A 25445-nucleotide genomic window follows, 5' to 3' on the forward strand; every position below is an offset into this window, starting at 1 on the left:
TTCTAATAACTTTATTCCTAAGACCTTCCTTTTTTGGATACTAGTGGGAATTACATCACTTAATTTAATTTTCAGATTGTTTATTGCTTGTAACAGAAATGGAATGTTTTTGTATATTAATCTTATACCCTTCCACCTTGTTGAACTCATTCATTAGTTCTAACAGTGTGTGTGTGTGTGTGTGTGTGTGTGTGTGTGTACACTTCTGGGGATTTTCTACATCCACAATAAAGTCATCTGCAAATAAAAAAAAAATTGGGGTGTCTTTACCCCTTACTGTAAAACTTCAATATTTTACTATTATTCCACTTATTTACGGCTATCACATGTTAAATTTGTTCATGGTCTCATTACATTGGAAAGTAAACAAAGCACTTTAATTGATAAATAGTTTAAAACTCACCTCTAGAATTCCACAAAGGAGAGGCAGAACTTCTGGGCAGTTCAATCAACAGGCTGCACTCCAAAAGTCCATTTATAAACTATTTGGAACCCAGAGAATATTTCTTTTCATATAAAATTACCATTAAGATGGTATTTAGGTTTCCAAGCCAATAGGCAAATGCCTGTTTAACTCATTTGTTCTTTTGCTATTTGAAAATAAGGAAAATGTTATTAGAATACAAGAAAATCAAATGTGAGTGGATGTATGCTGGGTATATGCAAAAACATTTGTTACTTAAGGTAAAGAAGCTTTCCATCACTCAGATGCTAAACCACAGAGGTAGAGAAGAGACGTTCTGCTTACTTACAAGCATGAGTCTCCACTGTACCTGTCCCCACACTGAGGGGGAGGGGGGCGGTCACTAATACTGCAGTGAGTTCTCAGTCTAAACTGGTAACACGGTGAGAAAGGACGTAAACATATGGCAGATCAAGATAACAGAGTGGTGACGGGTAAACAGACTAGGGGAAAGAAGATGGGTGTACTGCATGAGCTCCAGGCATCTAAGGGGAAAACACAGCAACTCTGTCTCAACTCTACTCAAAGACACTCAGAGTCCAAAGTCTGGCATGCTCATTGAGTGACTCCCAGAACATAAACAAGCATGAGACCTGCATTTAAAATAGACATGGAGGGGCTCCTTGCTGGGTCAGTCAGTTAAGCGTCTGACTTCTGATTTTGACTTAGGTTACGATCCCCGGTCATGAAATCAAGCCCGGCATCAGGCTCAGCGCTGAGCAGAATCTCCTTAAGATTATCTCTTTCTCTCTCGATCTCCCCACCCCCCTGCTTTTGTGAACGCTCTCTCGCTCCTTCTCTCTCGCTCCTTCCCTCTCGCTCTCTCTCTAGAAATTAAAAAAATAAAAATGAAACTGTGGATCCCCATCAAAAGGCATACAAACAGGGGTAGCTCAGTCGGTTGAGCATCTGACGTCGGCTCAGGTTATGATCTCACAGTTCATGGGTTTGGGCCCTGCGTCAGGCTCTGTGCTGGCAGCTCAGAGCCTGGAGCCTGCTTCCGATTCTGTGTGTCCCCCTCTCTCTGCCCCTCCCCTGCTCATGATCTGTCTCTCAAAAATAAATAGATGTTAAAAAAAAAAAAGCATACAAATACTGTCACCTGTTGGCACCCCCCCACCACTGCTATGCAATTGGTGGCTGGTCTATCATTGGGCAGGGCCTACCTGGCTTAGCTGTAAGTAAGGAGGTTCGTGGACTGAAAGACCCATAACTCCTGCCCTGCCACTGACCACCTGGATGACCGAACTTCTCTGCACCCCAATTCTTTCAACTGTAAGATGAGTGGTGTGCACATGGACGGAACACAGCAACTAGCATTCAGCAAGGCTCCGCTAGTGGCTCATAATTCATGACAGGGAATGCAGGTTACCTCACTTGAGCCATCTGGCCCTGGTACACAGTGAGTGCTCAGCAAGGTTAGCTTAAGAAACACAACAAGACAGGTACCTTCCTGAGTATCTGGGGAGAGGTCGGAGCAAGACTTGTGGGGGACAGAGCACAAACTGAGCAAAGTGGGCAAAGCTGGCCTGGGTATGGGGCCAGATGATCAGAGGGAGGTCAGAGGCCCAAAGACCAGGGTACCCAGGGAGGAACGCAGCCCCACCCACCTGAGTGGGGGCCAGTGTGGAGAAGAGGAAGCAGGCTCTACTCTCTGGGGAAGGAGATTAAGGGGCCCAGTCTGCTATCAGGGACCTCCAAACAGCCACTGAGGTGGTGGTGCAAGAAGGACGAGCTGAAGATATGGAACAGACTCAGAAACATGGACTGTCAATTTTCACGCTGTTTATAATATATAAATACAAAAAGATATGTAATACACAAATCTGTTCACATTCACATCAAAGACAACTTTGCTCAGTCCACAATAGTGGAAAGACTTTTCAACTGTCTGTCCTCTGACTCCCCAGCCCCCAGCCCCAAGGCAGGAAGAGTATGTTCTGTTAGCTGTTCTTTTCCTTCTACCTATCAGACTGCCCAGCACAAGGAAGTATTTGAGAGATGTTTGTCCTATCAGTAAGCTGGCTATTTGCACATCTCCCAATGCACTATATCTTTCAGAGATTAACACAGTCCATCCTAGACGTCATCTGGCCTTCATGTGACTTCTTCCTGGCTAGGACCAGGAACTCACACTGACTAAGGCCCCAGCACACATGCCCATGCTGGGCCATTTCACTCATGTGATACCATCTAATTTTCACCAGGTTGTTCTATAATCAATGTACAAATGAGGAAAATGAGGCTGCCCAAAGCCATTTGGCCACAGTGAAACAAACTCATTCATTAAACAAACATGTCCCTAGCAAGGTACAGTGATGACCCCCGACCCCGAAGCTCTTATTTTTCTCAAACCAATGTAACAACATGGGAAAATGACAGGGTCTCATCTGTTCATCGAGTGCGTGTCCAGCAACATCACATAATGGCTCCTACTGTAGCATCAGAGGGAAGAAAGAACCAAGGCCACCCAAGAGCTGCTCAGCCTCTCCAAGCCTTGGCTTCCTCATCACTGAGTGTCCTCCGAAGGCTGTTGTGGGATGTGGTAGAGCAAGTGAGGCAGATGTCCACATTCTAATGCCTGGAACCTGCAAATGCTATTTATATGGCAAAGACTTTGCAGATGTGATTAAAATAAGGATTGAGGTAGAGAGATTACATGACATGGGTGGGCTCTAATTCCAATCATAGGTGCCCTTACAAGGAAGAGGCTAAGGGTGATTTCAGACAGATGGAGGGCATGTGACAGAAGCACAAGTAAGAAGTCACAAAGAAGATGCTACACAGCTGACAATGAAGATGGAGGTGGGGAGGTGGGGTGGGGTCATGAGCCAAGGAATGCCAGAAGCCACAAAAGCTGGACAAGGCAAGAAATGGACTCCTCCCTAATGCTACCAGGGAGAGCATGGCACTGATGAACCCTTGATTTGGAGCCTGTGATACTGATTTTAGACTTCTAGCCTCCAGAACTGTGAGAGAATACATCTGTGTTGGTTTAAGCCACCAAGTCTGTAAGAATTTGCTACAGAAGTCCTAAGAAACTAATACAAGGGGACTAAATGTGGGCATGTGAAGCAATCAGCAAGGTTCCTGGCACAGCAGGAAGAAATGTCCATCAATTTAGGGTAGTCCCTGCCACCCTCCCTGGACCACCAGCCAGTGGTGGTGAAGAGTTACTGCCTTATGCGGTGATTATCTTGCTTACAGTTTTTTAAATGATTATTTATTTATTTTAAGAGAGAGGAAGAAAAAGGGAGAAAGGAAGAGAGAATTCCAAGCAGGCTCCAGGCTGTCAGCACAGAGCCCAACGCAAGACTTGATTCCACCAACCATGAGACCATAACCTGAGCTGAAATCAACAGTTGGACACTTGGGGCACTGGATGGTACAGTCGGTTGAATGTCCAACTTCAGTTTGGGTCATGAGCTCGCGGTCTGTGCGTTTGAGTCCTGCATTGTGCTCTGTGCTGACAGCTCAGAGCCTAGAGCCTGCTTCAAATTCTGTGTCTCCCTTTCTCTCTGCCCCCCACCCCCACACTTTTGCGGTCTCTCTCTCTCTCTCAAAAATAAACATAAAAAAAAAGACCCAATTAATTTAACATCATTAATTGATTAGTCATTGAAAAAGTTACTTTAAATCATACAAAATTATGTGACTACAATAAACTGTATTTATTTACAACCCCCCCCCCAAAAAAAAAAGACTTGGACGTTTAACTGACTGAGCCATCCACACACCCCTATCCTGCTTACATTTTAAAAATTCTCTCATATTTATTGTTTCTCTCAATGGCATCCCCAAAGGGAGTTTCCAAAGCTATGCAAGGACTCTTAGCTCATCCCATGTAAGCACAATATTGCCACAGGCATAAACATCCAGTACAATTAGCTCACATACTCACAGGGAAAGTTTTCCTGATGTCTCATGGATTAGACCCTCCTGGCCTTAGGCATCACAAGCTGTCATCAGAGATCCCTTACCTTGACCAAACACTGCAAGAGAACTTCTCCCAGCCACAGGCCCTGAAGCTGGGGTGGGGCAAGAGAACTCTGCCCTGCCAGGGCCAGCCCAAGAAAAGAGCCAACTGGGTGAGCAAACAATAAGGCAGTTAACGTTCAGCCCTCTGCCCCCTTTTCATTTCTTCAGCCCAGGCACCATGCACCCCCACCCTTGGTCTTCCTTCTTGAGGGTTGAGTCCCAATGTCGAAACGCACCATGTGCAATAATTACACTTCCTCCGCTGTTAGCGGCCTGCTCCTGAGCTCTGTGTGGAGGAGGCCCCATGACCCTGACAGCAAGTCTGCCTCCCCTCTGCCTCCATTCAGTTTCAGAGGCAGGACTGTGTTGCCCCAGGACCCCACCACCTAGACTCGGGCCAGCACAAGATTTGAAACCATCCCTTCCACCAGGACAGGCAGCCCTTAGCCACAAAGGACTTGGGTGGAGCCTCAAAACCTCAAGAGTATTTTAGAGAAAATATGAACGAGAAGAAGACTGTTCACTTCCTGAAAGTGGTCATCTGCTGGCCCCCTGAACTGCCTTCTTTGCTCCCATTCTTCTCTGACCTTCTGCAACAGCTGGGTTCATCCAGCACAGACTGGTGCCCTGAGCTGGCCGACAGCCACTAAGGGGCAGAAAGAGCCACCTCAGTGCCCCTTGGCCACTGGCACTGCACACAGCAGACCTCAGAGGTAACGTCTAACATCTGTCAGCCCTTCCCCCCCCCCACCCCCCAGAGGCCTCACGGCTTGGATGTGTCCTGCTGACGCCCACACAGGGGCTAGGAAGCAGCAGTACAGCTGTGAACTCTCTGGGAGTGGGCTGCCATCAGACTTGTTCTCCAGAGCATCCCCAGGTGTGGGACTGAAGGTGGGGGCCTCACAGATGTCCTCTCCCTGTATAATGTTGCCCTGGGAGGTAACTGCACACCGGCTGCACTGTGCTAAACCACCAGGACTGTCTTGCAGATTTAGAAACTGACAAGGACCATCCAACATGACTCCAATGACATATTCACAATGCCCGCATCCAGGCTGTTCCCTTCTCTCTCAGACACAAGGCATAGTGGAGGGGCAAATGAGTCACTGGGCGGGCAGAACCAGCCTCAGCCAGATATCGTCACAAGCTGGATGCCACAGCACCATGCATCCCTGGTTGTGGCTGTCGGAGACATCCCTCCAGAACCATCTGCAGCACAGGTAGTAGCTGGAACTTGCAGTGGGCCCTGCAAAGTCCCTTGGAGCCACTGCTCTTGAAGCTCGGGTCAAATGTCGCCTTGACAAGCCTCATTCAGAAAGCTATGGGTTGGTTTAAAAGGCCTGTATGCAACCAAAGGTAATATTTTAAAGAAGTGTATCTTACAAATAATAATATCTAACCATTAAATAGCTCCCCTCTACTCCCCAAAGAAAGTTATAGTCCAGATGAGAATATCAGTAAACTTCTAAATATCACCCAACCCCACATTCTCCTTCCAGACAGGGCAATACTCTATCCACACCTTAGGGCAAGGGGGTGGGGGTGGGGGGGTGGCCTCTTTCAAAGAGCTAACACATTAGTGCCCAGCACAGACCAGGAAGAGCCTACCAAGCTCAAAAGAGCACTAGTCAGGGATGCCTAGGTGGCTCAGTTGGTTAGGTGTCTGACTCTTGATTTCAGCTCAGGTCATGATTTCAGGGTCATGAGATCTGTACATTGGGCTCCAGGCCAACAGCACAGAGCCTGCTTGGGATTCTCTTTCTTTCCTCTCTCTCTCTCTCTCTCTCTCTCTGCCCCTCCTATGCACGTGAGCTCCCTCTTTCTCTCTCAAAACAAATAAATAAACATGTTAAATTAAAAAAAAAGAGAGAGAGAGATCACTAGTCAAGGAATTTACAGCACAGCCTGGCAAAGGGATGCTGTGTAGCTGGGCAAAACAAAGAGAAACTATGCAATGACTACCAAGGAACAGTAAGGGGAGGTAGTGAGGGGTCCAGCGGACATAGAACATGATACTGTGGGCGTAAAAAATTTCAATGTGTACACACACACATCTGCTGGCACAGACACAGAATATCTTGGGAAGAACACAAGAAAAGCACATGGCATTGGGGTGTCCAGGAGGGGATCTGGGTGGCTGCAGTAGGAGGCCAACTTTACCATATATATCCTGCTGTACCTTCTAATTTTTGAACCATAAAAATGTATGCCTATTGTGAAACATAATATAAAATGTTATCAAATGTGTCAAATCAAGCTAAGTACAAGCAGGTTTTGAGGACTCCCACCAAGTGACATTAGTGTATAGTCACTAATAAGAGAATGGAGTTCAAAGGGGGCACTTCTCTGAGTCAGTGTCACTGCAGCAGGTGAGGAAATTGAGAAGGCTGCTCCCGCTGCTGGCAATAATTTCCATTGCCTCATCCCTTGCTCTCTGCCCTTCACTTCCTTACTCTCCAGCCTTGCCCTTCTGCCACATGGTTCTCCCTGACCACATCAACCACACTATATGGCACAGTGAAGTTTATGCCCCAGTCCTCACAGTCACAAAATCTTAGAGTAGGAGCGTGATCTTGCACAACCACAAGCCAAGTCCTGTCCCCATAATCTCTCACTACTGCACTCTCTCCCCCAGCCACTGGCCAACAGGCTTGACTGTATTTTATATCTATACTGCACCCCCTCCCAAGTCTGGAGACCCTACAAGGTCATAGCAAGAGCATGACTGTGGAGGAGATAGGGCCAATTGGAGCTGCCCACTCAGCTGTTTCACTGTGCAGGGAAAGGATCCTGAGACAATTAGTATTTGTTTCTAGAAACCCAGATTTCTGGGGTTCTTCAAACCCCAATACTTTCTTTTCCTCACAGCCAGCCCAATTTTCACAGGTGGTTTAGAAAATCCTTCCCCAGTCCTAGTTTCATTTCCATCATGACACAGACATGGCTTTATCGCCACCACTGTGGGCTCTGGGGACCCTGCATCCGGGTTCAGTGAACTGTAGTGCTCACACCACTGAGCGGAAATGAGGGAGCCCATCCTGGCCCACAAACCTGGTTAGAACACAGGTATGGCTACAAGAACTATTACCATCTAACAAAGGGTCTCCCCAAATCCCTAGAAAGACTTTGAAATCGCTTGTCATTTCAAACAATGATATAAGCAAAACAGAATTTAAAAAAAGTTTTTAAAAAGTCTGAGAAAGCTCCTGTGTGGGACGAAGTCCCAAACCTGAAAAGGCCTGATGGACCTTGAGACTCTCGGTGAGCTGACCCTGTCTCTCCTAAGCCTCCCTCCTGATGCATTACCCCCCCCAACCATCCTCCCCACGCTTCGCTCCTGAAACCCCCAGCTGGAGCTATCACCTCCACCCTTGACACATAACTCTATGTGAAGTCCTGTGATGTCCCCAAGGCCCAGGAGAGGAGGAAGCCACTTTTCCTGTGCACCCCACCATATTGGGCTTCTCTTTTAGCACCTATGATACCACAAATTGCGACCCTGTGCAGATGGGAGGTTGATTACACAAAAAAAACAATCCAAGATGACTGAGCTCTAAGGTGTGGCACTTGCTTCCTGGAGGAACAGAAGCAGCTGCTAGCCGCCAGACAGCTGGCTGACAGGGCTTGGTGCCAAGGACACGAATGCCACTGCACAGGCAGGACATACCAGGTACAGGGACGCAAGCTGCCTGGTTTGGTTTCAGCGAGGACTGGCTGAGACACCAACTATGCCACAAGTCCTGGTCTCACTTCCCTCTCCTTAGTTGGACCGAACCCGACTTGACTTCCGGGAAATCGGCTGTCTTCCTAGGGAAAGGCTGAGGCTTTTCTTGCACTTTCCACAATGAAATGGCAGCTTTGTTCATTCATTTATTCATTCAACAAACACTGACTATACACCTATTTTGTACCAGGCACCGTGGGATACTCTGGAGATACAAAGAAAACTGAGCTACTGTTCCTTCCCTGAAGGACACTTATGTCCGATGACACCCCAGAGAACAATCCTCACAAACAGCAATGCCACTGTAGGACACAACACCCTCCCCTGTCAATAAAACACAGTAAAGCTGAATTTAACATTTTAAGGGATTCCTCTGGACCTCTAAGGAGCTACTGTCAAGGAGCTACACACCAAGAAGGAGAGGGTAAGAGGGGCTCCCAAACAGGGGGTGCTGGGGAGCCAGGCACCCAGCCCTGCGCACACTGGCCTTTCAGAGTGCCTGGACTAGGTTAGCTTACTTTCATGCTGTTTTCCTTTTGGTAGCCCAACACTCACTCCCTAATTACACTCCATTCGTGGAACTGTGTACCCACTCTCCCTCAGGCCACTCAACTTGGGGGTGCAGGCGTCCAAGAGACCCAGGCAGGGCAATCAGAGCGCCGAGTTCCTCGGCATCAGGGGCAGGCACTCGACCTGGGTCCACTCAGTCAGTGTCACTCCTTCCCCTGGGACAATACAGACCTGCCCTGTCCACACTGTCTCACAGTGAGTGTCTCTCCCACTGGACAAAGCTCTGCTTGAGAGTTACAGGATCCTGACCTAAGTCTTTATTCTTCTTTGGGGGGGGGGCGGCCAAGGGTTGTGGCAGAGGGATGGAGGGAAGGGGGGAGAGAGAAAAAGAGGGCGGGAGGGAGAGGGGGAGAGAGAAAGAGGGAGGGAGAGAGAGAATCTGAAGGAGACTCCACACTTAGCACAGAGCCTAAGACAGGGCTTGATTCCATGCCCTGGATCATGACCTGGGCTGAAATCAAGGGTCAGACACTCAACCAACTGAGCCACCCAGGCGCCACGACCTAGGACTTTATTTTGTGCCCCACGGATGCTTCAGGTGTCTTTAGGCCTGTGGTGGTCACCATCTTGCACTCAGATGCAGCCCTGGCAAGGGTTACCAGGCCAGGGGCCACATGACAGCAACATTCTACAGTTGGCAATGCTTTCGAGAACTTCTGCCTTCTCTGTACTTCTCTCTCCCACCATACTCCCTTGAAAGGGCTTTCCCCTTTAAGAGTGGGAGATGAAACATGGAAATCAGAACCACTTCCCCCCTGGCCAGGGCCTCACTTTCTGCATTTACACTGCATACTTAGGAAATGTCCCAATGGTTTTTGTTTCTTCTGAAAAAGTACAGCATCCAGTTCACTGGGGCCAGAAACTCAACCGTGGCACATGTGTAATAGGAAGGCAAGTTCCACATAACACATGGACCAGCACACCCATGAAGGGGCAAGAAAAGTAGTTCTATGAAGTTTGACAGACTCCTCCCTTAAGTAAAATATCTCACTCTCAAAGATGAAAAAAAAAATTCAACAACCTATGTTTCTACTGAGTAAAAAGTGGACAGGAAACCAACCTGGAAGATAATCATCAGCTCGGGCAGTAAAGATCCCGCTGAAATACCAAGAAAGATGCTATGTTCATCCATTGCCTACGGGAGCCACTCCAGGTAGAGAAGGTGAGAAAGGGCCATTTGATAATCCTTTCGTTTTTTAAATGTGAAGCTAAAAAAAATTTTAAGTTTATTTTTTATTTTGAGAAAGAGAGCAAGCAGGGGAGGGACAGAGAGAGAGAATCTCATGCAGGCTCTGTGCTGTCAGCACAGACCCCAGTGTGGGGCTCGAACCCAGGAACAATGAGATCATGACCTGAGCTGAAATCAAGAGTCAGATGCTTAACCTACTGAACCACCCAGGTACCCCTAAAAAAATTTTTTAAGGCTAGGAAACATCACTACAAATTAGCAATTTCTCATCATTAGTTGTGGAAACACAAAAAGAAACTTCCTTATTTCAGAGGCATGAATTCAAAGAGTATTTATAAAGATTCTTGAATACATACATGTTTATACCCCTAACTCCCAGGGATTCCAATCAGATAGAAGGCAAAGCATAGCTCCTCAAAGGAGCTCAACTTCCTGTAGCTACTGACTGTTAGGATGTGTGTATGTGTATGTGTGTGTGTGTGTGTGTGTGTATACAAAAGGTGTATATGCACATGTGCAAATGGCAGCTGTAAGTACATGTGTGAATGCCATGTATGAGTCCCTGAGTGGTGTGTGAGCACACACGGGAGGTGAGAGAGGTGTGTGTGTCACTCACACACACTGGACTGGGGTAGAGGGAAGAGGACAGAACCAGCTGGCCTGGCCAGCATTACCCAGGCGTGCAGCAGACAAACGCTTGTACCCAGTGACTGGCAGGCACAAGGAGGGCCCGCAACTTCTCCTATACGTGCCTATTCCTTGGCCTGACATCTGACCATTGGAGAGCCTCTCTTTTGAGTTTAGGGACTGCTAGCACATATATCCTTCTTTTATTTTTTAATGTTTTATTTATTTTTGATACAGAGAGAGACAGAGCATCAGAGGGGGAGGGGCAGAGAGAGAAGGAGACAGAACAGGAAGCAGGCTCCAGGCTCCGAGCTGTCATCACAGAGCCCGACGCAGGGCTTGAACCCACGAACGTGATATCATGACCTGAGCCGAAGTCAGACGCTTAACCGACTGAGCCACCCAGGCACCCTACATATATCCTTAAAATCCAAATGCCTCTGAAAGAAGAACACATTCAATTTCACTGACACCTAGAATAAACTGGTTATTAGATCCCTTTCATCCAACGGAGGGCAGACACTTGGGATTTCCCTTCTGGGAGGAAAGCAAGATGAGGAGGGAAAGAGGTAGGAGAGAGGCACAGACCCAGGTGCCACCCTCAATTCAGCTAGTGAGGCTGGGTGTCCCCACAACTGGGGAGGGGACCTGTATGTGGTGGGTTCAGGGCGGGAAGGATGAGCCAGCCCTGGGGACTGTGGTGGGGAGAAGCCTGTCTGCCTTCTCCTAGGCCCCAGGGCATCCCATCCACAGGACCTGTCCTGGACCTCACTTGCTGCCTTCCCCCACCCAAGCAGCCCTTCCCTCCAGACACACCCACAGGTCCAGAGACACCAGAGGGACTACTGGTGGGAAGGAGCTCTGGTCTCTGCGCCTCGGCACTGGCCCTGAGAATTTAGCTCAGAACTCGGCCATTTCTGTTTTCTAAATAAGGAAATGAAGGAACAAAGGGATCAAGTGACCTCTTTCAGGCTCTCGTATGAAAGCAATGTGGAAGTGAGAAAGGTCTCAAACTCTCAACTTTTTAGTTAGCTCTCCATGCCTACAGCCATGAAGTTTTCCGAAAGTTCTGCCAACGTTTTTCCAACAAGCATTAAAAATTCACCTTCCGAAAAAGACAACTTGCAGGAGACACACAGTTGCCTCCAATGTCTTTTCTTTGCTTCCTCCACAGCAGCCCCAGGATCCTGACACTTAGTTGGCCCGGGGCTGTCTGCCTCCCATGCAGCTAGCTATGGCCAGGGGTTTGGTTCTTGCCAACAAGATGTCAGGACAAATTGGATGAGGAGTTCTTGGGAAGTGTGCCTTCCTCCAGCCCAGTGCATGGAAGGCCCACGAGCTGACCGCACCTCTAGCCGCCACCTCAGACAGGAGGCGCTGGGCCTCACCACAGGGCAGGTACAGCACAAGGTCCGACTACCAAGAAAGACACGCCTGCCCTGACAAGGCCTCTTTTCCTTCAGATGTCTTCCTGTTATATGTAGCCAAATGTTAATCCTCACAATTTTACCACTCCCCGCTTACATCCAACGGTGGTAAATGCTACCGTCCTGGGATGCTGACAGAGATGGGTACTATTTCAGATTTAAGTTCATGAATAGCCCCCTTTTCCTTCTTTAATGCTTTAAATAAAGCATTCTCGAATCTACCCAGGGCTCCAGGCTCAAGTGAGTGCATGCTCACAAGACCTTACAAGCATATTAAGATTCATTTTGTTGTATTGTAAAGTTGCTTCATAAAATAGTTTCTCCTCAATATAATCAACATTTATAATCCTAAAAAGGCAAGCAATCTTATTTCCAGGCCTCTCTGAGTAGCAAACTCAAAAAGCCTTAATATACCGAATTCCTGTTGACTGCCCCAACCATTTAATAGCTCAGCTTGCATATTTAGTGCAGACAAATCTAGGTTATAAGGCAAAAATAGCCCCTGTTTTTATTCATTTCAGTGACTCCATTAAATGAGGTTCACAGTCTAAGCCCCGTGCTGCTAGTAGCCATGATAAATATGGGTACGATCCTTAATGGTTTACAAAACAGCCAGCCTGAGGGTATGTAATACTGGTGAGACCCCATGATGCCCAGTTCCAAAAGGAATGACACAGTGATCACTGGCCTGGCGCTTCATATCTCATCTAATCCTGTTTGGAATGAGTCTGTTTCACTACAGTGTAGAGCCCTCTCTGCTACAGATGGGGCTAAGACTGTGCTGGCTGCTATGAGGACAGACCCGAACACCAGACCCACGAGACTGAGGGGCCTGATGCCTCTTAACGACCACGTCGGTACAAGACTGGCACTGCCATCACAGAAGCATCCTGTCTCTTTGAGCCAGTCCACAATCTGCAAAAGGCTTCTCTCACTGCTTCAAACCTGTCTGCTGGCTTTTCTTCTCTCTTTGACCAACAAGGCTAATACCTAGCTGGGTAAAGATCTCAGACTAATTAAGGAATGATTAAATAATCATGTTGACTTAAAATATAAACATCTTGGGGCGCCTGGGTGGCTCAGTCGGTTGAGCGCCCGACTTCAGCTCAGGTCATGATCTCATAGTTCGTGGGTTCCAGCCCCACCTCGGGCTCTGTGCTGACAGCTCGGAGCCTGGAGCCTGTTTCGGATTCTGTGTCTCCCTCTTTCTCTGCCCCTCCCCCTCTGTTTCTCTCTGTATCAATAATAAATAAACATAAAAATTTTTAAAAAACCAAACATCTTTCTCCCTCTAGTGAAGTTATTCAAATATCATGTGGTTCAAAGGTGCCTATAATGATAATCAAAAAATATGTATATTGGGCAGTCATATTGCCTACTATTTGCAGGACTATCTGCACTATCAAGTAAGAGAGGTTCCTGTTCTCATGAGTTCTTAGTGTTTCAAGGAGAAAGACACGCAGAGGAAGAAGGTGACAGCTTCTAGCAACAGAGGCATCCCTGAAATAATTTCAGGGCTCTTCTTGAAGGGACAGCACTCATATAGTTGTATCCACTTGAAGCTCTGTCTTTCATTATTTTTAATCAGTTTATGCTTTAACTGATAACTTTAAATCCATGCACCCTTTCTGTAAAAGGTCAGGAATGGATAAGAAGAAATAAAATAGTGTAAAAGGAGGTCAGAGAGAGGTAAGTGAAGAATTCAGGGAAGGACATCAAACTGCCAAAGAGGGACAATCTAGATCCGGACAGCTGTGCATAAATCATCAGGGGAAAACTTCAAGGAGTAAAGTGCACTCCATCAGTTCACGGAAAATGACAAGGATGTGACCATCAACACAAAGCCTATAGCTGTACTGGGGGATTATATGCAATGGGCCTCAGAAGGCAGGTGTAGGGATGTGGGCTGCAGGGTAGAAGAGCCAGAGAAGGTACCAGACACTCTGCTTGGACCAGGAAGAGTTTGGTCTGCATGATACACAGACAGCTTCAACCTTCATGGACATATTCAGGGCATTCCAGGGTCTCTGACACTAAGTTTATGTACTCTAGAAAGCTCCTAGTAAATCACTGCAGAGGGGAGCCAGAAAGTGAAAGAGTAAAGACAGGACCTTGATTTCCAAGGCCACACACTAAAGAAGTACTTCCCTAAACACTGAGTATGTATGTGTGTCTCACCTGATGCCAACTTTACCCATGCAGCCCTCAGGCAGGATCACAACTCTGCTTCATTGTTGGACTGGGAGCCACAGGAGAAAGAAATGTGGGATTCACCCGCTCTAGATGAATGAGGAAGGAAGTCAGATTCAGGCATGATTTCACCAAGTCACCAGCAGGTTAGGGGCAAAATCCAAATGCATGCTTCTGAGTGCCCTGAGGTGGGCACTGTCTACCAGCATGGTGTTTCCCTAAGGCCAGTCCATTCTCCCATCACTCTCTCCTCTTCAAATCCCAGATTCTGGGATGCCTTGACATTTTTGGCACACAGCCCCATCTTAATGGGACTCTATTCCTGCATTTTATCAGCCATCTGACTATTACCCAATTACATAATGTGATCATTTTGTTTAACATTTGTCTATGCAGGACACAGTTAAAGCAATGAATAAGAAATGTGAAATACTCAACATCCACTTCACACAATCACAAGTTTTTATGAGCTCAAAAAAAAAAAGTGTCAATACACAGGAAGACTTAGCTGGGTCAGTGATCACCTAACAAAACTTTATGAGCCCAGGCCCCTCCCACTTCCCTGTTCTACCCACATCCTTCTCTGACCTTTGCTGGCAGTCCCCTGCCTCTCAGAATCTCCTTCTACAACATTACCCTCAGAGATGCCCTGGGAGGGAGTCAGAGATGGATGCACTCTAGCCTTTTGAATACATTTTTTATGGCTGTTAGTGCTTTTTTTTTTTAATGTTTATTTTTACATTAGAAAGAGAGAGCACACATGCACATGTACACAGGAGAGGAGAGGGGGAGAGAGCATCTTAAGCAAATCTTAAGCAAGCTCCATGCCCCTACAAAGAAACTACCTAAAGCATGGACATGACTTGAAGGATGTTGAGAAATCTGAATACAGTACATTTTTTTAAAATAGGGGCACTATGGAGGTGCCTGGGTGGCTGAGCTGGTTAAACATCCAACTCTTGATTTTGGCTCAGGTCATGATCTCTCGGTTTATGAGTTTGAGCCCTGTGTTGGGTTCTGCACTGACAGCATGGGGCCTGCTTGGGATTCTCTCTCTCCCTTGGCCTCTTCCCTGCTAGTGCTTTCTCTTTCTCTCTCAATGTAAATAAATAAACATTTTTAAAAAGTGCACTGTGGGAAAAATGGCTTTCAAGACTGTAAAACTGAGAGAAAAGATACCGAGTCTCCTACAAGACACGAACTTCCCACCTGCACTGGTCCAGAGCGCTGCAACACACAAATCTCCTGCTTATCTCAATCTACCCAAACCCCCATGTAGGCACGTTCCCCATTTTACAGATGAGAAAGTTGAGTTCAGCTTCATGTCGAGCATTTTTTCTTCCCATAATCCAACTTGTCCCCCCTCAAAAACATACACAGACACCCCAAAGAGATTGCTGCATATGCTTTGTGACACAAACCAGACTAACACCTGCATTAATGCATCCCAAAGGCAGCCAAGGTGAGTTGGAAGTTGTCCTGTTATCAAGTCACAAAGGACTGCAGGGGGATTACAGGCAGTAATGGCTCCAATGGGGCTAGCCTCAAAACAAGGTGGATCCAGCTACCAACCTACTTACCTATCTCATTCTGTGTGTGTGTGTGTGTGTGTGTGTGTGTGTGTGTGTGTGTGTAGGTCGGTCGGTCGGTAGACACACTGACTTACCCTGTTAGGAGAAGGATGGGTCAGGTGTCCACAATTAAATTTTAAACCTCTGACAAACCCACACACTCCCTGCCTTGCCTCCCCATCTCAGACTGGCCATGCTAAGCACCCTCAACATCATCAGGAGGAATGATCAAATACCACAGACAATAAGCCAGAGGAAGACCAGAACACCTACAACTTTTTTCCTGTCTTCCTGGGCTCCAGCTCCACTCCCACTGGCCCACACAGCTCAAAGAGTCCCCTTTTAGGGGCATTCACTTTCGAATCTCCCCCTCTCTGTAAAGAGAGCTTTTCTACTACTCTTACTTTCTAATCTTATACTCTAATAAACTTTTGCCTGCTTCTCAAGGGGGGTGGCAGGGGGGGATTTATTTTAGATCAGCGGTTCTCCAGAACCCCTGAGGTTCTGATGAAGGCCAGAGACCCTCTCCCCAGGAAAAGACCCTGTGTGTGCACACATGTATTTGTGTACATGGCCACAGCAGCCGCCTCCACTCTATGTTCAACCTCCAGATTTTACACATTTTTGCCAAACCCAAACCCAAACCCACAGTAGGAAGCGTTCACAGTGAAACAGTACCCGAACATACATCACATGCAAATAGCTACATTTTTACCAAAAAAAATGCCTAACCTTCCTATAAGAAAATATACTTGGATATTTTCTATTTTATTTCAAAAAAAATGTTTAAATGTTTTTAATGTTTGTTTATATTTGAGAGACAGAGACAGAATGTGAGTGAGGGAGAGGCAGAGAGAAAGGGAAAAACAGAATCCGAAGCAAGCTCCAGGCTGAGCTGTCAGCACAGAGTCCGATGCGGGGCTCAAACCCACGAAATGTGAGATTGTGACCCAAACTGAAGTTGACGCTTAACCAACCAAGCCACCAAGGCGCTCCTCATAAAAATAGTTTAAATGCTGGTTATAATCTCAAATTGATTTCAGAAACCACTGCTGTTTGAAAAACACTGTCCACCCTGTCTCCTCAGGTGCCCTTCCTCAGCAATTAGCACTGATGTGGTACAGCAGGGTCTGAGACTGCCTGGACTGAGATGAACTTTGGAAAGTCAAGAAAATCTAGAAATGCCTCGGCTCACTAGTTTCTGGAAAAATGTGGAACAGTGAGCTATTTTGAGCTCACAGATTACACCATGGAGGTGGCTAGTTCACTTCACCTAAACATAAAGTTGGATCTGTACTTGCAAAAGGGAACAACAAAGCAGGTCACACTGGGTAGAGCCAGAAAGAACTATAAACTGCCATTGAAAGTAGTCCCTCAGGCTGTCCCCAGGCCAAGTCCTTAAGCATTCTCAAGCCATTACTAACTGTACTGCTTTCTCTTTTTTTCTAATTGAACAAAGAGTAGCACAGTAAGCAAATTCTATACATCAGAATATATTTCCGGAATGCCTCTGGTAAGTGAGTCATAAGGACCAGTCCAGATCCACAGCAGCTGGCCCCGTGGACTCCCATCCTTGCTGGGCCAGAGGCAGAACCTGGGGCTGGGGTGTGACCATGCTGATTCCTTTTGCCCTGCAGAGAGGATGTGGGCCACTCTCAGAGGAGCTGAAGAGGCTGCAGGCATGGGGCTAGGAAACAGTTGGGCCAGTAAACTGGGGGGCACAGGCCGGGGGCGGGAGGGCATGGAGAACAAAGGTGCCCATAGGCTTCTCAGTTTACGCCGTGGGCTGACCACCCAACACTCACTCTCCCTTCTTCCTATTCTGGGAGCAACCCTCTCTGGATTCAGGAAAAGCCAGTCCATCTCCAGCTGAGGAATGAGGGGTGAAGGGGTACACTACACTAAAAGCAATTCTCAAACTTGAACTTGCATCACAGTCACCAGAGGGCCTGCTAAAACACAGAGTGCCAGATGCCAGCCCAAAATTTCTAATTTGGTAGGTTGGGGTGGGACCTGAGCCTCACATCTAATGTCTCAGAGGATGCTGATTCCACTGCCCGGGGCCCATGGAGGAATACTCCTTCCTAAGCCAATCAGCACACAGCATCCTCACAGCCTCCCATTCTGGGTCTAAGGGAAGCTAGACCAGTGTGGCCGTGGCTGGGAACTGGCTGGTGTAAGGAGTGGGGAAACACACAGTCCTGCTGACCATAAGGACTCGTCATCATGAGGAGGCTCACTCTGGGTTGACACCAGCAGTAACGGCTGGAGAGAACAGAAGAATCTAGGTCCTTGATAAAACTGCAAAACTGTTGATAGAGTAAAACTCTGGTTCTATGAAATAATAAATGACCTTATTGTTTACTTTGTGCAAAGTACCCCAACTGACACACCCCATAATCTAGGGAGACTCATAAACTGGGCATCCTTGTTTCCTAAGAGGACCCTGTACTCCAGAAACACACACCTGCCTAGATGTGTTTCCTGCACACTTTGAGAATTGGTACACCTAGGTTATCCTCCTTGAAAATTCTAATTAGCAGGTTAGAGAAGGCTAATGAGCCACTCTGGAAAACAGTGTGGAGGTTCCTTTAAAAATTAACAGCAGAACTCCCCTATAACCCAGCAATAGCACTGCTAGGGATTTACCCAAGGAATACAGGAGTGATACATAGGGGCACATGTACCCCAATGTTCATAGCAGCACTTTCAACAATAGCCAAATCATGGAAAGAGCCTAAATGTCCATCAACTGATGAATGGATCAAGAAGATGTGGTTTATATATACAATGGAATACTACATGGCAATGAGAAAGAATGAAATCTGGCCATTTGTAGCAACATGGATGGAACTCGAGGGTGTCATGCTAAGTGAAATAACTCAGGCAGAGAAGGACAGAAACCATATGTTTTCACTTATATGTGGAACAGGAGAAACTTAATAGAGGACCATAGGAGAGGGGAAGGGGGAAAAAGAGTTAAGGAGAGGGAGGAAGGCAAACCATAAGAGACTCTTAAATACTGAAAACAAACTGAAGGTTGATGGGGGAGGGGGACAGGGGAAAATGGGTGATGGGCATGGAGGGCTCTTATTGGGATGAGCACTGGGTGTTACGTGGAAACCAACTTGACAACAAACTATAAAAGAGAGAGAGAGAGAGAGAGAGAGAGAGAGAGAGAGAGGAGGCACCATTTGAAATGCAAGCAACACAGAACAAAGGGAAAAAGTTCCACATCCTGGAGTGAATGAATTTTATCAGATAGCAGCCGATATCAGCTGTACAAAGGTTAAGGTAGGGGTGTGGGGAACAGGAAGAGAAGTGGGAATTTCGACCTAAGAATTCTACCTAGTAAGTGCAACAGGAAGGGCACTGCATAAAGGCCAGGAGAATTACTAGATGTTTGAGGGAAAGGCTCCTACAGTGTCCCAGGAAGGGAGCTGCAAGGAGCTGAATGCTTTTCTCCTCCAGAGGTCCCCTCCCAGAGGGCAGCCCTCTGTCTTCCTGACCCTATACCAGAAAATGGGCACATTTTTATCACCATAGACCCTCCCCCCACTGGAGACTGTCTGCTTCTTTTTTTTTTTAATTTTTTAAGGCTTTTTATTTATTTTTTTGAGAGACAGAGACAGCATGAGCAGGGGAGGGTCAGAGAGAGAGGGAGACATAGAATCTGAAGCAGGCTCCAGGCTCTGAGCTAGCTGTCAGCACAGAGCCCGACACGGGGCTCAAACCCACGAACCGTGAGATCATGACCTGAGCTGAAGCCGGACGCTTAACCGACTGAGCCACCCAGGCACCCCGAGACTGTCTGCTTCTAAGGACTTTACCAGGTGAGCCTCGTGGAACAGATTCCATGTTGAAAGGGCTGCAGGGTCTCACCCGTCCCAGGTTAAGGACTTTGAGCAAACACTAGGGGCCAGCTGGGCTGAGCATGAGCAAGGTGTGTGTAGAGACCATATTGAGGAGACAATCACACAGTACCCAGGGGCCCTGATTTTCCATTTCCCAGTCAGCTTATGAAGAAAGGGATAGTTAAACCTGCAGAGAAAAGACTGCTCTAATTCCAAGTTCCACACTGCCTGCACTTGCTGCACCCATGAACTCATCATAAAGGTTCATGTCGCTGAATGCTTAGCAGGCATCAGGTGCCATTCCAAGCACTTGATGTGTATTATTTACCCCGCAACAAGCCTCTAGGGTTGGCACTATCATCAGCCCAGTTTTGCAGATGGGCAAACCAAGGCACAGAAAGATTAAGCTATTTGCCCATAGTCACAGAGCTGATTGGAGGCTCACAAAAACTCTGGCTGCAGAGTCCACAATAGTTCCAGAAATAAAATAAATGGTTTTGAAAGATGTGTATGTTCAAAGCTCCTTACTTACAGATCAAAATATCAGAAATAGAAATTACTGATATTGGAGGCTCCAGGTAATGAATTCCTAGTCCTGCATTGCTACAATAAAGTAGAGCGATTATTTTAAAATCCTGTGATTTAATGGAAATGGCACGAGATCCAGATAGACCTGGGTTTGAATCCCAGTTCAAGCTCTTACAATCACTTTGAGGTGGATACCTTAGCCATGCCTCACAAAGCTTCCTCCTCAACATCACAGCTCAACTTCCCACAGGACTTGCAGAGGATGCATGTAAATAAATACTTGGCCCAGGGCCTGGGACATAGGAGTGCTCAGAAAATGGTAGTTTCCTTCTCCTCTAGCATCAAAAATGCATCACCCTTAAAGGAGACTTCTAAGGCTGCCAAGAATAAAGTCTAAGGTTACAGTAACTTCCACAATTCAGTAATATAAAGAATAACCTAATTAGAAAAAATAGGCAAAGGATAGGCACAGGCAATTCACAGAAGCAAAAGTATAAGCTAGCACAAAAAGGTTTTCAATATTTTGGGTAATTTGAGAAATATAATTAAAGTAATAATGCCCTCTTTATCTATCAGACTGACAAAAATTGACAAGATTTATACTCAGTGTTGGCAGAGTTAAAAAGAAACACAATTTCACACCCTAATAGAAGGAGTCCAGAGTGAAAGCCTCCTGGAAGTGGGGGCAATTTGGCAAAGCTCTCCATTTAAAATTACTCTTTGACCCAGAAATTCTACTTCTAGGAATCTAGAAGTTAGAAACATTAGAGAGTACTAACAATTATATGATTCACAGATTCGCCACTACTTTTAGAACAGGACATTGGGAATAACCTAAATGTCCATTGATAAAGGATAGTCCAATAAATTATGATAAACCCATACTCTGGAATACAGACAAAAAAAAAATCTGTTAATGTCAGTACATACAGATCTCCAGGACATAATGACACAGCATTAAATTTGCAAATCAGAGAAAATTTTGTGTAATGTGTGAATGAGAGCACATGTCCAACTAAAAGGGCCTAGAGGCGGCAACACCTCAATAGCAATGAGCATACCTAGGATCCAGATCTTGGTTTTTAAATACCATTATCCATTAAAAGGAACCAAGACTCTTTGGGAAAATGGCTAATTTCAAGGCTGGAAAGTATAAGCTGAGTCTTGAGCGTTTTGTGCTAGAGAGTAAAGAAGTCCTCAAAGAATGATGAGGATATGTCAAAAAGACATAAGGGGTCCTATAGGCCAAGTCTGGGATAATTTAAGCAACAAGATGAATAGCATAAGAAACGATATGGGGCGCCTGGGTGGCTCAGTTGACTAAGTGTCTGACTTCGGCTCAGGTCATGATCTTGCAGTTGGTGAGTTTCAGCCCCACGTCGGGCTCTGTGCTGACAGCTCAGAGCCCGGAACCTGCTTCAGATTCTGTGTCTCCGTCTCTCTCTGCCCCTCCCCTGCTTGCACTCTGTCTCTGTCTCTGTCTCTCTCTCAAAATAAATAAACATTAAAAAAAAATTTTTTTAAAGAAACTATAATCTGTTGCATAAAGCTGGAATTCGGGGTGCCTGGGTGGCTCAGCCGGTTAAGCATCTGGCTTCGGCTCAGGTCATGATCTCACGGTTCGTGGGTTCGAGCCCCACGTCAGGCTCTGTGCTCACAGCTAGCTCAGAGCCTGGAGCCTGCTTCAGATTCTGTGTTTCCCTCTCTCTCTCTGACCCTCCCCTGCTCATGCTGTCTCTCTCTGTCTCTCAAAAATAAATAAAAAACATTTAAAGAAAAAAAGCTGGAATTCATGAGTGCAGAGGTATAAATCAAAAGATAAAGGAAAAAAGAAATGTTCTTCCTTTAATTCCAACTGGTAAGTACAGAAAGAAATATAGAATTAGAATATTCACCATCTGGGCACCTGGGTGACTCACTGGTTAAGCATCAATTCCTGATTTCCACTCAGGTCATGATTTTATAGTTCATGAGATCAAGGCCCAACCTGGGCTCCACGCTAAACAGCTCGGAACCTGCTTGGGATTTTCCCTTTCCCTCCCTCTCTCTCTCTCTCCACCTCAAAATAAACAAACATTTAAAAAACAAGGAGAAAAATCACTATCTGTCAGCAGCCAGCATAATAACTGGTTCAGGTAAGAATCATCAATGGATTCTAAAACTAGTGAGTCAGAGTATGAAGAGTAACAGTATAATCACAGAGTTTCAAGTTATCTTACTACCAGATACCTATTAATTACAATGGGAACTTGGCAGACACCACCTTAATCAAGTGATCAAAGTTAACCTGACTAGTGAATGGGACTAATCAACAGCATATGCCTCCTCCTGATGGGACGCGCGGAGATGGCTGCAGGGTCACCCTTGTGCTACTCTTGCCGAAAGTGCATAATCTGCAATTAATCATGAGGAAACTACAGGCAAACCCAAAGTGGGAGACGTTATCCAAAAAATAGGCAGCAGTCTTCCAAAATGTCAATGTCACGAACTACAAAGAAAGACTCAGTAACTGTTCCAGATGAAAGCAAACTAAAGAGACAGCACAATTTGACATGATGTATAATCTTGATTGTCTCTAAAGGACATTATGGGAGCTATTGGCAAGATCTGAAAAAGACCTGTAGATCAAATATAGTGTTGTATCAATGTTTAATTTCCTAATGTTTAATAACTATACTGTTACTATGTAAGAAAATGTCCTTGTTTTTAAGATATACACAATAAGGTATTCAGAGGTAAAAGGGTATCAAGTCTACTTCAGAAAAAAGTAATCACACACAAACAAATTCAAGAGAAGAATAAAGCTAATGTAGCAAATGTCAACATTTGGAGAATGTGGGTAAAGGTTACTGGGAATTCTTTGGATTACTCTTAGAGCTCCTCAGTGAATCTGAAATAACACTGTTTAAACAACTTAAAGACAGGAAGGTGTGCATATGTATAGAAATACAGGTAAATTCCTGGGAATTAGATGCATGATGTCATTTTCCTTAAAAGCACATAGAGACAAAATAAAGCAGGCCTGCTTTGGTGTTAATATTGGTCTCCCTAGAACATGCTCTCCTCACAGAGCTTCTGTTCCAGGACATTAGAAAAAATACATTTTGAAGGCTCTCTCAAGACCAGCTCATTAATCAAGTTCTACAAAAGAAGCAACCAAATAATCAAGCCTTCTTCCCTGCAGATCTGTGCTATTTTCTCCTCCATGAAAGTCAAAGCATCCTGACACCATGAGTAGCTGATAATGTATGAGGACTTTTGTGAAATACATAATCAGTAAAGAAGTTTTCCATAGAAAACTGAGACCAACCTTGGTCCAAAGTCTCCCCATCCCTCTGTCTTACTGGGTTCCCGAGAATGCTGTGGGGTGGGGGTCATGGGTTAGTGGATCCCACGTGCCTTTTTGTTCCATTCTTCAGCTGCATTTGCAGGTTTGCTGGCTGAGCAGGATGTCCCAGGTAGGCTGCTGGCTAAAGGGACTTGCAGGATCAGTAGCCCTGTCATATACACCCCATCTCTCTGGTGCTTTACAGTTTATAACAAGCTCTTGTGTGTATTATTTTATTTCATCCTTTCCTTAAAGCAACTTCTTAAAAAATCCTAATATTCAGTTTCACAGCAATAGAAGGAAATAGCCAGTTTCCCAAACAATGGAATAAAGTGTAATGTCTACCCTTGACTTCAGAGTCTAAAGCAGATAAACACTGAGATGTCATAAGCTTAATGAAAAACAGAAGTAAAGCAGCCACTAGAATCAGCAGAGCCCAGGACAAATAAATACAGCCTTCCCTTCCCTCTGCATCTGTCAGGCATCCTTTCATTTAGGCCGGGTCTTCATCCTCCCGGTAACTTTGGCTTGTTGTTACAGAGGTGTGTTTACAAGAAACCACAGGGAATGAGGCCTTGTGGATTTCTGTTCATAGGCAACAACCACCCTTGAGACAGCATCACCGTCTTCTTCTGATGGCAACACTCCAACGTAACAATCACACTGACCTTCCCACGTGAACACCATCATTCATTTTCTTCAGAGAAACCAATGGATTCCATCTTTCAGGAGTAAACATTTTAGCAAAAATCCCCAAAGCAAAGGCCCTAGGTCCAAAGACAAAATTCCTCTTAAAGAAAGCCTGTTTTCAACCAATGAAAAATTCAGTTTAATTCTAGGACAACCTATAACTAGTCTATGTGCATTTACCAATGCCAACAGTATCTCTATTCCAAAACAAATGGCAAAACAGGTTCTGTTCTCACCTTTTAGAGGTGAGAAAACCAAGAACCAGAGTTAGCAAGTGGAAGATCCAGGATTCACACCCAAGTCAGCATGTTCAGGCCCTGACCCCACTGGCTTGCCCACAGTCCACACAATCCACTGTGAACCAAGATGAAGCAGGCAGAATTTCACTGCAACATTCAAAGGGCCACCCCACCCCCATTCCCTTGGTTTAGATACCCTATGGGCATTCTACTCTTAAGCAGCCTCCCAACAAAAATACATTCAGTGGCAAAGCAAAAGACAAGAAAATGGGCTTTACGATTGCCTGTACTTCTTTCTTAGCCAGAGGAATATTCTCATGATCTGTTATTATGGATGAACTCCGGGCAGGAGGCATACATTATGTAATGTCAGAGGGCAGGCGACAAGGCGAAGGGAAAGCAAGCCCATCCCCGCTCCCTTCGCCCACAAAGACATAAATTTACCTTTGACATTTTGAGTGTTTCCATCTTCTATGGCCTACACATTCAATAGATGGTCACAGATCCCTGCAAATTGCTCAGGCCTCAATTAACTGACCAACAGTACCAGAAAGAAATAATATACAAAGCAAAGATGCCAGAAATGTTGGGTAACTATGGGCAGGCAGAAAAGGGAAGAGTTGAGAGGATGAAGACCAAGATGTCCTAAATAAGAAGCATGCTTATTTTTACCCGGTTCTGTTTACACCCGATACACAGCGAGGCCTTCAGGGTCTGAAGTCACTAGAATCAAGCAAGAGCCAAGACGTGGCCTCTGGGTCGCAGCGTCCTGCATCCTGTCTCCTCATCACCCGTTCCAGCTCCGCACTCCCCTCAGCCGGAGACTGTCCGGGTCTCCTTGCTAGGGGTCGGCCCGGCTCGGATTGTTCTCCAAAGACGCAACCGCCGGTGAACCACTAGGCTGTAGGATTTCCATGACAACCGCGGGCGCCCTCCCAGTCCAGCACACCCGGTATCAGGATGCGCGCCGCGCCCCGCCCTGCCGGCTGCATCATTGCGCCCGGCCGCTCACCGCAGCCGCGTCGCCCCTCGCCCAGCCTGGCCCACCTACCTGGCGCGCCCCGGCC

The 25445-nt window shown here is 46.1% G+C and overlaps 1 protein-coding gene across 14 annotated transcripts in view; it reads right to left on the bottom strand.

Moving 5' to 3' along the window:
* Positions 1-25199, bottom strand: part of INPP4A (inositol polyphosphate-4-phosphatase type I A) — a 136477-nt gene extending 111278 nt beyond the window's left edge. For 4 of the 14 annotated variants that reach the window (XM_029937193.1, XM_029937186.1, XM_029937191.1 and 1 more), the window contains exon 1: positions 25051-25196. The gene's annotated coding sequence lies outside the window, so the exon portion shown is untranslated. Of the gene's footprint in view, positions 1-25050 lie in introns of all 14 variants that reach the window. The other 10 variants (XM_029937189.1, XM_029937182.1, XM_029937188.1 and 7 more) reach the window with 4 other exon arrangements.
* Between the last annotated feature and the right edge of the window lie 246 nt (positions 25200-25445).

Source organism: Suricata suricatta, chromosome 4 (genome assembly GCF_006229205.1).
Source record: "Suricata suricatta isolate VVHF042 chromosome 4, meerkat_22Aug2017_6uvM2_HiC, whole genome shotgun sequence".
NCBI classification, from domain to species: Eukaryota; Metazoa; Chordata; class Mammalia; order Carnivora; family Herpestidae; genus Suricata; species Suricata suricatta.